Raw genomic sequence first — 13,826 nt, forward strand, 5'->3', positions numbered from 1 at the left:
ATGTGTTTTTGGGGAAGTCATTGATGAAAGTACCATAACAGGTACTTTTTTAAAGGATGTTGCAATTTCTCAATCTAGAATCTGTAGACAAATTGAACAACTTTTCCTGATCTATATTTGTGGCAGTTGGAAAGCTGGGGAAAGGAGGGTATGAATAATGAACATTTAGAATGGCTGCCTTCACTTGGTATTGTACAACTGTTTTAAGTATGGGCTCTTGCTCAGTCCTTCCTTCCAACTTGGCTTTCTTTCCAACTCCACGGAAATTTACACACTTACAAATCAGAACCAAACACGCACAAATCCAGTGAAAATGTTTCTAAAAATTAGAAACTAGAAATAATTGCTTGATGCTGGGTCCAGGAAGAAAGAAAAAACAAATTGCCAAGATACCAAAACATTTACACAGATAGCACCGAATAAAAACATGGTGACTTACTATTTCTCAGCCTGATGCTTTACCAGTATTTCCTCCACCGAATCCTCTTATCATGAAAGGAAGCAAAACTAAAAATTGACTACTTTCAGTTATTGACAGTTTGGGATGGCTACAAAAAGTACAGACACAGAAAATGTTAAAAGTGGAAAGTGTCTAAAGTTACTATTAAATGATGTGTCAGTGCCCATTATCCCTATCCAAGACCTTAGATAATTACAATTCCATACAAGTGACAACTTACATTGTGAAAGGTAAGAGGGCAGCATCATACTAGGCAAATACAATTTAGATGGGGCTACTATAAGGTGGGTGCATAACTGGCTGGATAACCGTACTCAGAGAGTTGTTATTAATGGTTCCCAATCCTGCTGGAAAGGCGTAACGAGTGGGGTACCGCAGGGGTCTGTTTTGGGACCGGCTCTGTTCAATATCTTCATCAACGACTTAGATATTGGCATAGAAAGTACGCTTATTAAGTTTGCGGATGATACCAAACTGGGAGGGATTGCAACTGCTTTGGAGGACAGGGTCATAATTCAAAATGATCTGGACAAATTGGAGAAATGGCCTGAGTTAAACAGGATGAAGTTTAACAAAGACAAATGCAAAGTGCTCCACTTAGGAAGGAAAAATCAGTTTCACACATACAGAATGGGAAGAGACTGTCTAGGAAGGAGTACGGCAGAAAGGGATCTAGGGGTTATAGTGGACCACAAGCTAAATATGAGGCAACAGTGTGATGCTGTTGCAAAAAAAGCAAACATGATTCTGGGATGTATTAACAGGTGTGTTGTGAGCAAGACACGAGAAGTCATTCTTCCGCTCTACTCTGCTCTGGTTAGGCCTCAGCTGGAGGATTGTGTCCAGTTCTGGGCACCGCATTTCAAAAAAGATGTGGAGAAATTGGAAAGGGTCCAGAGAAGAGCAACAAGAATGATTAAAGGTCTTGAGAACATGACCTATGAAGGAAGGCTGAAAGAATTGGGTTTGTTTAGTTTGGAAAAGAGAAGACTGAGAGGAGACATGATAGCAGTTTTCAGGTATTTAAAAGGGTGTCATAAGAAGGAGGGAGAAAACTTGTTCACCTTAGCCTCTAAGGATAGAACAAGAAGCAATGGGCTTAAACTGCAGCAAGGGAGGTCTAGGTTGGATATTAGGAAAAAGTTCCTAACTGTCAGGGTGATTAAACACTGGAATAAATTGCCTAGGGAGGTTGTGGAATCTCCATCTCTGGAGATATTTAAGAGGAGGTTAGATAAATGTCTATCAGGGATGGTCTAGACAGTATTTGGTCCTGCCATGCGGGCAGGGGACTGGACTCGATGACCTCTCGAGGTCCCTTCCAGTCCTAGAATCTATGAATCTTCTTGTGCTGATGCAGCCAAAGCTGGCATGACATCACCGTAGCTATGTAATGTGTGTTACTTCACCTCCCTGGGGTTGGGTCTTTTTATATACTGGGAGTTGTAGCTATCAGTATAGCTACATCAGTGCAAGTGCTGGTGTAGATGTACTGCACCATTGGTAGGGTTTGGACTATGCAGCTACATTGGTGTAAGGCCATTGAATTGTATCTTCTGCTAGTGATAAGAAAGTGTATTGACTTTCTTTGTCTAGCTTTTCTGCAACACAGAAGAAAGCCACTAGAATTCAGTGACTCTTTCCCTTAACACCAGAGCTGTTATGTTTGTCCTGTTGTTCTCATTTAGGACTTGTCTACACAGGGAAATTGACTTGACCTAGTTTTCCAGAATAACTATTCCGGTGTCACAGTTCTGGAATAACTTCACAATGTGGACACTGATCCAAAATAAAAGTGACTTTATTCCAGAATAGAGTATCCACACGGGGGAGTTATTCGGGAATAGCTAAATTATACCAAACAAGATATTCTGTAATAGTCATTCTGGAATAGTTATACTAATCAATTTTCCCTATGTAGAGAAGGTCTCAAGTATTTTTAAGCATTAAACTGTTCAGTAAGCTACAGGTGTCTATAATGGGCAGTAACTATGTGTGTGTTTTCCAAATAAGTAGAATAAATAACAGAATTATTTCACATCATTGGTTTCATCTTTTTCTGTTTTGTTTTTATGCATCAGAGGGGTAGCCGTGTTAGTCTGAATCTGTAAAAAGCAACAGAGGGTCCTGTGGCACCTTTAAGACTAACAGAAGGATTGGGAGCATAAGCTTTCGTGGGTAAGAACCTCACTTCTTCAGATGCAAGTAATAGAATTTTCCAGAGGCAGGTATAAATCAGTATGGAGATAACGAGGTTAGTTCAATCACGGAGGGTGAGGTGCTCTGCTAGCAGTAGAGGACTGTAAGCTGTCTAAAATCCTACCTGCCACATGGGGCCACAACAGGGGTACCCCTAACTCACCCAGCAATATCGTCAACTTATCCAGCTACACACTCAACCCAGCAGAAGAGTCTGTCCTATCTCAGGGACCCTCTCTTTGCCCCAGCACCCCCACGAACATGATACAGTTCTGCGGTGATCTGGAAACCTACTTTCGCCGCCTCCGACTCAAAGAATACTTTCAAGATAACACTGAACAGCGCACTGATACACAGATACCCTCCCACCAGCAACACAGGAAGAAGAACTCCACATGGGCTCCTCCTGAGGGTCGAAATGACAGTCTGGACCTATACATAGAATGCTTCCGCCGACGTGCACAGGCAGAAATTGTGGAAAAACAATATCGCTTGCCTCATAACCTAAGTCGTGCAGAACGCAATGCCATCCACAGCCTCAGAAACCACCCTGACATTATCATCAAAGAGGCTGATAAAGGAGGTACTGTTGTCATCATGAACAGGTCTGACTACCAGAAGGAGGCTGCCAGAGAACTCTCCAATACCAAATTCTACAGGCCACTTTCCTCAGATCCCACTGAGGAATACACTAGGAAACTGCACCATCTACTCAGGACACTCCCTACACTAACACAGGAACAAATCAACATTCCCTTAGAGCCTCAACTGGGGTTATTCTATCTACTACCCAAGATCCACAAACCTGGAAATCCTGGACGCCCCATCATCTCGGGCATTGGCACTCACACTGAAGGACTGTCTGGATATGTGGACTCCCTATTCAGACTGTACGCCACCAGCACTCCCAGCTATCTCCGTGACACCACTGATTTCCTGAGAAAACTACAATGCATTGGTGACCTCCCAGAAAACACCATCCTAGCCACCATGGATGTAGAGGCTCTCTACGCAAACATCCCACACGCAGATGGAATACAAGCTGTCAGGAACAGTATCCTTGATGATGACACAGCACAGCTTGTTGCTGAGCTCTGTGACTTTATCCTCATGCACAATTATTACAAATTTGGTGACAGTATATACCTCCAGACCAGTGGCACCGCTATGGGCACCCGCATGGCCCCACAATATGCCAACATTTTTATGGCTGGAACAACGCTTCCTCAGCTCTCGTCCACCTATGCTACATTGATGACATCTTCATCATCTGGACCCATGGGAAGGAGACCCTGGAAGAATTCCACCATGATTTCAACAGCTTTCACCCCACCAGCCTGGACCAATCTACACGGGAGGTCCACTTCCTAGACACCACAGTACAAATAAGCAATGGCCACGTTAACACCACCCTATACCAAAAACCCACTGACCGCTACGCCTACCTTCATGCCTCCAGCTTCCACCCGGGACACACCACACGATCCATCGTCTACAGCCAAGCGCTGAGGTACAACCGCATCTGCTCCAACCCCTTAGACAGAGACCAACACCTACAAGATCTTCACCAAACATTCTCAAAACTAGGATACCCACACAAGGAAATAGAGAAACAAATCAACAGAGCCAGACGTGTTCCCAGAAGCCTCCTGCTACAAGACAGGCCCAAAAAAGAAACCAACAGAACTCCACTGGCCATCACCTACAGTCCTCCGCTTAAACCACTCCAACGCATCAGTAGTGATCTACAACCCATCCTGGACAATGATCCCTCACTTTCACAGACCTTGGGAGGCAGGCCAGTCCTTGCCCACAGACAACCTGCCAACCTTAAGCATATTCTCACCAGCAACCACGCACCGCACCATAACAACTCTAACTCAGGAACCAACCCATGCAACAAACCTCGATGCCAACTCTGCCCACATATCTACACCAGCAACACCATCAGAGGACCTAACCAGATCAGCTACAACATCACCGGCTCATTCACCTGCACGTCCACCAATGTTATATATGCCATCATGTGCCAGCAATGCCCCTCTGCTATGTACATTGGCCAAACTGGACAGTCACTACGCAAGAGGATAAATGGACACAAGTCAGATATCAGGAATGGCAATATACAAAAACCTGTAGGAGAACACTTCAACCTCCCTGGCCACACAATAGCAGATGTAAAGGTAGCCAACTTACAGCAAAAAAACCTTCAGGACCAGACTCCAAAGAGAAACTGCTGAGCTCCAGTTCATTTGCAAATTTGACACCATCAGCTGAGGATTGAACAAAGACTGTGAATGGCTATCCAACTACAGAAGCAGTTTCTCCTCCCTTGGTGTTCACACCTCTACTGCTAGCAGAGCACCTCACCCTCCATGATTGAACTAACCTCGTTATCTCCATACTGATTTATACCTGCCTCTGGAAATTTCCATTACTTGCATCTGAAGAAGTGAGGTTCTTACTCACAAAACTTATGCTCCCAATACTTCTGTTAGTCTTAAAGGTGCCACAGGACCCTCTGTTGTTATTATGCATGTTAGTTTTGGAATGCCCTTTTATACTATTAGTGTCAAGTACTTCTATTTCTTTTTTCTGATGCTTCATTAAGGTCCAGTCCAGTTCCCATTGGACTCAATAAAAGTTGGATCAGGCCCTTGATAATTGTTTCTTGCAACATGTACTGGGTTAATTCAGGTTTATTAATTCGCCTGAGTTGAGGAAGCATCCTTGGTTAGCTGGCTGTTTTTTTCTTTTCAGTATTTTATCTTGTCTCTTCTTCATTCACATTTTGTTGTCAGCACATTCCAATGGAAGATGGTAAAGCTATAGAAATTAATTAAGCCTCCCAATAGCCTTGTGAGGTGGAATTCCCATTTTACAGTTAGGTGTAGCTGAAATTATTTGAAATTTCCCTTTAAGAAATTTCCCTTTTTGTTACTTTTCAATATTTAATCTTAAAAATACATTTATTTTGAGAAAAAATGTATTTAATAAATACTTGCAAAGTTCCATATATTGATAGCGGGGACAATTTCCATGTGATAGCAGAACTTAAAAAGAAGACGGGTTCTAAAAGATGTACTTCATGCACAACTGTCTTCCTGGTGTCAGAAGACCATGTTAGATGTCATAAGTCAGTCGTTCTCTTCCAGGGGGTACCTCAATTCATCTAGATTGCCTAGTTTTACAGCAAGCTTCATGAAAAGCACTAGCGAATTCAGTACAAACTAAAATTTCATACAGACAGAATGAGAAAGTAAGCAACTTCTCAGTAATAGTTTGCTGACACTTTTGTATTTTTATGTCTGGTTTTGTAAGCAAGTAGTTTTTAAGTGAGGTAAAACTTGGAATATGCAAGACAAATCAGACTCCTGAAATGGGTACAGTAGTCTGGAAAGGTTGAGAACCACTGCCATACGTGACTCAGAGAAGGCTGGTTTTCTTCTGGGTGTTCTATTTGCTGGACCTTACACTCAGAGCACATAAGGAGAGACCGAATAGCAGGTATTCCTGCTTAAAGAGGCCCTTGCAGCTAAATCTTTGGGTTCTGGAACATCATCAGATGCAAAAGCTGAGGCCTATTTCAGCTCCAGTCACCTTTTCTTGCAAATCTATGGTGCCTAAAGGATCCAGAGGATCAGGATTTTTGTCAGTTCTGGTTCTTTTCCATTGGAGTCTCCCATATTATGCATCAAAAACACCGTCTGTACAGTTGGCAACTAAGAAGCCTAGGATCACGGTGTCAGTTTGAAAGACAAGGGAAAAGATAGCCACTGTTAGCAGTGCCAGATCCCATGTTTCAGATTTATTGGATCCATCTGATTCAGACATGGCCTTGCACTTCTGACTCTGAAACCTAAGCCAGTTCCATGATCCATCTCAGCTGAGGAGTGTGGAGCTTCATCTCTTTCCAGATCCAGTGCTTTTTAAATTTGCAGGAACAGCACCATTGTCTGTTCCTGTTTCTGTGCTATCTTCCAATCTGAAAAGGACTATTACTATGGTTGCTGATGTTCACTGTTCAGTTTTTGAGTTGATTCAAGCAAGAGATCTATGGGGAAAGCAAAAGAGAAGCTTTGTCAGGTTGTAGATCTGCATCTCTTTGACTTAAAAGAGGGGTAGAGAAGAGGATACTGAAAGTCTTTTTCTGGTTCCATCTTTGTCGTCCTCCTCCTATGACTGCTCCAAGTTCACCAAGCAGATTCTCACCTTTGATGTCAATTCATCCTCTGGTGCCATTGTTATCTCACTGAGATCCATAGCGAGTCCTCACTTAAAGGAGGACAGAGGAAGAGTTAAAAGGCCTGAACCATCCAGTTTTGTACCACTGAAATCTGGTTCCCTCAATCTTTTGGTCAGTTTGTACCTTCTCCTATGAATATGTTCTTAGATCCCAGGTATTGGAGAGACTGGCAGTCCTGGACTCCAGGGTCTTATTGAGCTCGGCCTCAGAAGGTTTTGAGTTATCCACCTCACGGATGGAGAAGCGATGTCCTGACTTACAAAAATTCAGTGGTGGTGGAATCTTCAGAGCCAGTTTCACTGAATCCATCTGCTGCTCAGATGGTGTGCCTGATGACAAAGATGAGAGAGCTCCTCTTTTTGAGCTGAATCACGTAGTTATAGTCTTTGATTCAGATTTGTCAACTGATCAACAAATGGATGTTGCCTCTGCTTAGTCTCCTTCTGAGAATGCTCTGCAGTCCATGACTTTGTGGATTGTCTGGCATTCAGTTTGATCCTGAACAGCCAGGAAGTCAACATTGGTCCGATCTCAAAGAATCAAGTTAGATGGCATTTCTGCCAACTGAGTTCCAGACGATTTGCCACCTTTGTTTGGAATTACAGTCTCAACCCTCAACTACAGCCTGAATATGCCTGAGGTTGCTGGGTCATATGGCTGCCTGCATACAGGTAGTCCAATTTGCCAGGTTGCAGCTACATCCTCTTCAGATGTGGCTGAACTCATATTGTCCGAATTGCCATCCCTTGGACAGTCTGATCTAAATTCCTCCACTGAGCCTGGATTCCTTACGATGGTGGACAGTTCAGGGCAATGTGTGCCATGGCATTCCCTTCACTTGGTCTCTGCCTACCAGGACTATTGTCACAGATGCCTCCCTAATGGGGTGGGGAGCCCACCTGTGACTGCTGAAAGTTCAAGAGCTGTGGTCAGAACAGGAAGCTTCTATGGCATCTACAGTGCCTGTCGGACCTTTCAAGATCACAGCAGGACTCAGCAGGTCTCCATTTGAGCATCTGGCAACTTCTTCCTTCTCCCTTTTGTGTCAGATTAGGCGAAGGTTTCTAAGGTTTCACATAAAAGAAAACAGGGTAGTTTTGTTTGCCCATATTTAGACGAGTGGCTGCTAAAGTCCTCTTCACACGCCGATCTGCTACTTCACATCAGCTTTATAACCTCCCTCCTTATCGATTTGGGGCTGCTTCTGAACATCAGAAAGTCAAATCTCTACCCAACTCAGAGAATTCATTTAATAGGCTCTATACTGAACTCAGTAGCAGGAAGAGCTACTGAAGAAAGATTTCTGAAGATAGAGCAGTCTGTTTTGAGGTTTGACTCTGTCAAACTGAGAAAGTGATTGTTTTATTTTTGATCTCTTGGGCCTTATTGCAGCAACCACTTATGTTACTCTATTTGCTCATCTCAGAATGAGGTTGATGCAGCTTTGGATGTCTCAAGTTTACAGACCCAGTCTAGACAGTCTTCAGATGTTAGTAACCATGCCTCAGGATGTTCTAAATTTGTTGCTTTGATGGACAGACAGGCCAAATGTTCTCAGAGGTGTCTTGTTCAATCCGTCTTCACCATCTGTCACAATAATATCTGATTAGGGTTGGAGAGCTCATCTGGGTCACTTTACAGGTCAGGGTCACTCGATGCCTCAAGAAAAGATCTTGAACATAAATGTTTTGGAAATAAGAGCCATTCATTTGTCCCTTAGATCTTTTCTTCTTCATGTAGGGAAAGTTTGTTCAAGTAGCGACAGCCAATACAACCACCATATATTATATCAACAAGCAAGGAGGCGCTCATTCTTATCAGCCATGTGCTGAGACAGTCAATAGAATCTACATTCTTCACAATGACAGATTTCAGAGTAGCAGCCGTGTTAGTCTGTATCCGCAAAAAGAACAGGAATACTTGTGGCACCTTAGAGATTAACAAATTTATTAGAGCATAAGCTTTCGTGGACTACAGCCCACTTCTTCGGATGCATATGCAAGTACTCCTGTTCATTCTTCACAATGTCTATCCACTGGCCCTGCAAGCAGGTGGGGAGAGCAGTGTCTTGGCAAATTGTATCAACGTGAACAGTTCTCAGATGCACAAATGGTCCCTGAAGGAGCAAGTGGTACAAAAGATTTTTTCCAGTTTGGATTTACTGGTGTAGACCTGTTTGCAACCAGGTTCAACAAAAAGTCCCATCTCTTCTGTTCAAAAGTCGCCATGGGCAATCAATTCATCTTGGACACTTTCCTGCTGCATTGGGGAAAGGGCCTTCTGTATACTTCCTCCCACTTTCCATTAATTCAGAAAGTGGCAAAGATGATGCCTGGAAAGGGCAAGGATGATCTCGATGCCCCAGTTTGGCCAAGACAGCAGTGATACATGGACCTATTTCAGCTGTCATTTGGAGTTTGCAAACATCTCCCTTTGTTTCCAGACCTGTTGTTGCAGCAGCAGGGCGGGATTCTTCATCTGGATCCTCAGTGTCCTCATTTGATGGCCTGGTTATTGGACTTTGACTAATCTTGAATAGTGCTGTCCCACATTGTTTTCTTGAATTGAGCTCATTTTGAACTAATCTACAAGGAAGTGTTGTTACTTGAAAAGGACTAGATTTATTTATTGGATGCGGGAAAAATCTAGTTCCCCAGTTACCAGTTCTCTTCCCGGTATTCCATAGTATTTAATGCATGTGAAGACTGAAGAGTGATCTGATTCTTGCTTAAGAATTCACTTGGCAGCTCTTTCAGCTTATCACATGTTGACCGATAACAGATACAGTTAAGATTTATGAAGGGATTGTGTGTCCCATTTTGGTTTTATCTATGCTTATGAAACAACCTTTTGAACCCTTGGCAGAGTATTCTTTATTTTATTTGTCTATTAAGACAGTATGTATTATTGCTTTAACATCAGCCCGAAGAGTGAGCAAATTATGTGCTCTGATGGCTGATCCAGTATTTACTATTTTTCAAAAAGACAAGATGGCTCTTAGACCAGATACTGGATTACCATCAAAATAGTACACCTCTACCCCGACATAACATGAATTCGGATAGAACACGGTAAAGCAGTGCTCCGGGGGACGGGGCGCTGCGCACTCCGACAGATCAAAGCAAGTTCGATATAACGCGGTTTCACCTATAATGCGGTAAGATTTTTTGGCTCCCGAGGACAGCGTTATATCGGGGTAGGGGTGTATCTGAGTTTCATTTTAATCAGTCGATTAATTTACCGATGTTTGCTCCAAAGCTACATGCTAATAAAGGAGAATCTGCTTTACATATTTTAGATCAGCGGTTCTCAAACTTTAGCAACCCGAGGACCTCCATTTTGATTTAAAAAATTTTGGGGACCCCCAAATTCCCCCGCTCAGCCCCAGACCCTGCCCCCACTCCACCCCTTCCCCCAAGGGGTACCCTGCAGCCACCAGCTTCTGCAGGTGGCTCCTAACCCTTACAGTTGCCCCCCTTCAGGCGATGTGAGGATCTGCAGATCCCCATTTTGTCCTGGATATTTTTAGTAAAAGTCATGGACAAGTCATGGCTTCTGTGAATTTTTCTTTTTTGCCCATGACCTGTCTGTGACTTTTACTAAAAGTCAAGATTCAAGATAATTTTGTCATGATAAATTTTTTGAGACAGTCATGAATTTCTTATGCCTTGAACACCTGTAGTTGTGGAATTGTAATTAAAAAAAATTATCTGATGCTGTCTGCACTGCTGGCTCCAAGTCAAAGTGAAAAATACTAACAATTTGCTTCACTTTGTAGATGAGCTCATCAGTGGCCTGGGGCAATAGGGAGAGGAGCAACAGTGAATCAGAGGCATCAAAAGATAGGGGGATGATCAGATGGAAGAGGTAAATAGTGGAGGGTAAACAAAGGATGAAGTACTGCACAGTTCTGTTTTGATCAACTCTTCCTGAAACATGGACAGAGTGGGGAACCAAGCTTTTCTTCTCGGTTCCTAATTCTGGCATCCCCTACTTGTCACTAACTGCTGTAAATAGCTCTCGCATATCAGATTAGTTTTGAGAGATGGAAGGGCAGAAGATCAAAAAGTCAGAGCATGACAAAATTCAACTATATAGCTCTATGCAATCTACCTCAAACGTCTCTCTGCAGCTTTGTGATGCAGTGTGGAGGGACTACGGTGTGTTTAGAGTAATGCATTTCTTGCACATCATTCCAACAGGTCATCTTAACTTCTGCAGACTACCTCTTTGCAATTGACAGTTTTGCACAAATGGAAGTCAAATAACAATAAATAAGATACTTTAAAGAGATTTATAGAGATTGCTTATCGGGCCCAATTCTGTCTTCCATTCTGTGTATTCATTCCCTACTTGACTTCTATGGGAGTTGTTTTGTGATTTAGGAGGCAATGAAAATGAAACGCTGTATGTAACTATTGTGTTCAAATAAATTGGAGAATATTGTAGTATCCGCTGTACCGTTGGTTAAATAATTGTGGTCCTCTATTATCCAAACTACCAGCCACTGTCCTAAAAGTAAGTAAGTAAAATAAAACAACTTTCTAGGCATTGTGTTGGTTGAGTGTTCCTTTTTAGCATAGTATTTTGAATTTAATTTGTGAGAATTAGTTCTGAATCACAAGTGTAATTGTAACACTTCAGAGAACTTTTTTCCTTCAGTCAGATAGAGGATGAATTTAACTGTAGGGTACATGCCAAACTAACACTAAGAAATTAATTTATCATCAGGGAATGGAGAGCAGGGTGTAAAAATAGATAAGTACACTATATGACCCTAATAGCAAAGAAATGTAGCAGCCACTTATCTTGGAATATGTCAGTCTATTATTCAAATCATTCAGCGCTGTAATTGGATACAGCCTTTATAAAGCCTATCAATAAAGCCTGTTTCTCTAAATTCATAGCTGCTAACATTATTGAAAGTATAAATCCAATACGTTTGTTACAATAATGCTAAGGATCTCTTTAAACCTACAAAAACAAGGTTGCTTTGAGTAGAAACTGCTATAGCTCCTTTGTTTCAACTGAGTGAGTGTGTGTGTGTGTCTATATATATATATAGAGAGAGAGAGAGAGAGAGATCTTTATAGTTTGGTACAGGAAGATGGGAAGTCAGAGAGGCATAGATACCACTGTCTCATTGTTAGAGATAAAAACTCCTGGATTCTGAAGCTCATTCTACCACCAACATTCTGTGACACTTGGGTATATCACTTGGCAGCTTTGTACATCAGCTTACCCTAAAATGGGGATATTTCCTGACTTGATTGGAGTGTTAGTTTATATTACTAATCATTTATATAGTAGTGTAAATGCTTTACAGAATACAGAAGAGTTGTCGTTTCTTCAGTGAGTTTACAGTCTGATATGGACACTTAAGACAACTGTTTAGTCATGATATGGTATGGAGAAATCAATACTGAGGAGATCAGCATAGGAAAGTCTCTTTTGGAGAAGTGGTGAGTGGGTACTTGGCTGACAAGAAGTGGGGGACTCTTCAATGCACAACCAACTAATGAGAGAAGGAAATGAAGGGAACAGTAAGGAAAGATGACTGAGAGCAACATGAAAAGTGAAAATGGTTAGGAGGACAAGATGTGAACAGGAACATAAATGGGGCAAGATACTATACAAAGTGAAACATGGTGAAGTAGTGAGCAGGGAATGTGCTTTAGCAACTGTGACAAAGAGTGGAGACGTGCAGTGGGGAGTCAGAAAAGAAGGTGGCTTTGGTAAGTCAGTATTTGAGGTAACCAAAGCAACAGAAATGTTTGAGCAGTGGAACATTTGAAGAAAGGGTGCATTTTGATGCTGTCTGGGGATGAGAGGACAGGTTGGCAAAAGATAGGGTAACTGTCCAAGAAGACAGTTCATGAGCCTAGAAGTTGAGGAAGGTAGTGAATGGTGAGAAAAGAATCAATATGATTGGGAAGGAATGAGAAGAAAAGATGCATTCTGTTTGAAGAGATTGATTTTTGAGAGGGTGGAGGAACATTTAAGAGCAAATGTATGAAAGACCGATGAAGATGTAAGACTGCAGAGAAGTTGAGGAAGAAGAGGAGATTTGGAAACTTTTTAGCATAAGAGGTAGCTGAAGATAATGTGAGTGAATGTGGTTACCCAAAGGGAGGGTATAGAGGAAGAAAAGGAGGGGACAGAAGACAGAGCATGGAAGAATGCCAATAGTATGGGGGAAGAGAAACCTCTAGAGGAGATGATGGAGTGGGGAGCAAATAGAAGAAGCAACAGAGAAAAGTGGCCAACAGAGAGCAGAAGTGGGGGGACTGATCATCTGTGTAAGAAGGATGATAAGGAAAAAGGTCTCCTCGATTTCTCAGTGTATGGCTTTTAGATTGTAAACTTTTCAAGGCAAAGTCTGTCCTTGTTTTTGTACGGTGCTGGACATATTGTATACACTAAATAAGAAAGGAGTGGCAATCAAGAAGAAGGAAATACCATATTGGTTTTGTTGGGAAGAGAATTTTGTTGTGAATGGTGAATACAATTCTAGTTAATTGAAATGGAGAAAATTCAGATAGGCGAAGATGAAGAAGTTGTTGGAGACTAGAGTTTAGGCAGCAGATGTAAGTGGCACATTAGGATTTTGGAGGTAAAAGGGAGGAAGAAGATAGATGGAAATGCAGGTTGATTTGAAGAATTTTTTTCCATATAAAGGAAGAACATGAAACGAGAGTGAGCGGGAAGGTGATAGGTTCATGGTATAGGGAGACAACTGAAAGGGATGAGAACTGGGGTGAAGTAGGAGAGGATGAACCTGTAGGAAAAGTCGGAGGAGGATGAACATTCTTGCTGGACAGTGTCTCAGTGTATATTTGAAATAATTGGAAATATGATGGGCAGAGCATAGGTTCTGGAAAATGTATGTTAAGGAGAGAGTGAAAGAGAAGTGTGAGAATT

At 42.1% G+C, this 13,826-nt stretch overlaps 1 protein-coding gene across 12 annotated transcripts in view; it reads left to right on the forward strand.

Annotated features, from left to right (window-relative positions):
* The window catches only part of AP3B1 (adaptor related protein complex 3 subunit beta 1), a 580,418-nt gene that overhangs the window by 496,761 nt on the left and 69,831 nt on the right, over positions 1–13,826 (forward strand). The gene's annotated exons all lie outside the window — the stretch shown is intronic.

The sequence above is a fragment of the Chrysemys picta genome, chromosome 6 (assembly GCF_011386835.1).
Source record: "Chrysemys picta bellii isolate R12L10 chromosome 6, ASM1138683v2, whole genome shotgun sequence".
Lineage (NCBI taxonomy): Eukaryota > Metazoa > Chordata > Testudines > Emydidae > Chrysemys > Chrysemys picta.